Consider the following 2,397-nt stretch of genomic DNA (forward strand, 5'->3'; position numbering starts at 1 on the left):
TATATATTTTTTAATAATATAGAAAAAAGTTAATTGTTAATTGTTAGTTTACATTTTTTTTCTACAAATTTGATTTTTACGTTAAAAATGAATGCAATAAATTTATAAAATATTTTAATTTGACAAAACAATTATATATTCATTATTCAAAAAACAAAATATATGAAAATGTAAATATTACATAACCAAACATATTTATAACTAAGTTTTTGAAAATTTTTTCGGTATAATCTCAATTAAACTATATGTTTTAATTATATTAAACTATAAACTTAATTACATGTTAAATTAGTTTAAAATTCAAAAAATTATGATAAAAATTTCACTAACAGATATTATATTAATATAATTACAACATTTCATGATATATGGATATATATATATAAAACATTAAATATATTATATATATATCATTAAATACATTAAATACAATTATTTGCAATTTATTAATTTGCGATTTATTACAATAATGTTGAAGATTCTGAAATAATTTTAAATTAAAACAATATTTTCAACATTTTATAATAACTAGATAGATAATAACTATAGTAACTAGAAGATAATATAAATCAAAACACATATACAAACATATAATAAAAATACAAACATATAATAAAAATAAACGTTATATCTATATAACTTAATAATATTAAGCTTATCTAAAAAAACTTAAGATTATCATAGTAAAAAGCTACCACTTTTTTTAAATTCTGAAAAATTATAAAAATTTCTGAAGAATTATATACTATTAGTAAAAATTAAGTCAATTTTAAAAATTAAGTTAATTTTAATGATTTCTGTTGATTAAACATTTATAATAGAGAAAGTCAAAATTTTAAATTATCAAAATTTAATGTTTTATCATTTTGTCACTAAACGAAATTATATTCAAAACTTGAAAAAAATGTTGAATCTTTGAAGTTGATTTCACATTTTTCTAGAAATTTTTTGTCATCGAAAAAATTTCCCTACATATAATTCATTCATGATTTATATATATCATGCACAAATTGTCATTCAAATTGGAATTTTTGAATTAAATGAATTTGTTCTAAAATGGAATATGAAAATTTTTGTTTTTTGTTATATATATATAATCTTAAAAGAAAATAATAGCATATTCTATGATTTTTAGTTTTCTCGAAATTAATATAATGCTGATATAAATTATATATATATATATATATATATATATATATACATATATATATAACACAATATATATATATATATATAACACAATTATGAAAAATAAGAGAATATTGAGAATGAAAAAAAATTTTAAATATTTAGCTTTTATATGCTGAATGAAAATCTAGCTATAAAAATTGTCTATCATATTAGTGGATAAAAAATATTGATTTTTGCTTTGAAATAATTTTTTTCAATATTTTTGTTAACTATATTATACATATAGAATAATGTATATAGAAATATTTTTTCCTTATAGAATTAAATTTGATGTCATCATAAGATTTTTTTGTTGATATATACCGTTTTGAAGTTATTCTATTTTTAATGTTATGAATAAAAATTTATTGAAAAGTATTATATTTTGATATTTGAAGAATCATAAATATATATTTTCATTCTATTAATCTAGTAGTTAAAAAAAATAAATTCGAATGAAAATTCGAAGAAAACACTGCTTTTTTGTTTTTGTTGTTTTCATTAGATTAAGAATAGAATAATTTCAAAGTATTATATAATTCAAAGTATATTGATAAAAAAATTTTTTAATGATAAATCGATTTTATGGGGAAAATATACAGTACAATTGATAAACATATTGAAAAAGAATTTCTTTCTTTGGCTATATTTTATGAAGTAAAAATTCATATTTTATATTCATTTATTTTCTAAATCTAATGTAATAAACAATTTTTATAAATTGTTTCAAATTTAACATACAAAAATACATAAGAAACTATTTCATTTTCAATAATAAAATGTTAATCTTTTTTGAATTTTTCTTATATATATAATTTTGTCCACGAATAAATACAATTTGTAGAAAAAAAAATATAAGTTACAATTGGTTTTCTTACATATTATTTTTATTATTATTAGGGAAAAAATAATTATGGATATAATTATATGAATGTACTTATATAAATATAGGTGCATTAATTTCGAGAAAAAGTAAAAATTATAAAATATCTTATATCTATTTTTTCATGTAAGTGATCTATACGAGTTTCTTTAACTCAAAAATATTAAATAAAAAAAAAGTATTCTTTCAAAGAAATTATTATGTATACAATATATTCTTTCAAAGAAATTATTATGTATAGCAATATTCAATTTATATATATAAATATATATATAAAACTATATATATTATTAATTATAATTATATGTATGTAATTATATAATTATTATTTATAATAAATATAT

The sequence above is a fragment of the Apis dorsata genome, unplaced genomic scaffold, assembly GCF_000469605.1.
Source record: "Apis dorsata unplaced genomic scaffold, Apis dorsata 1.3 scaffold_1138, whole genome shotgun sequence".
Lineage (NCBI taxonomy): Eukaryota > Metazoa > Arthropoda > Insecta > Hymenoptera > Apidae > Apis > Apis dorsata.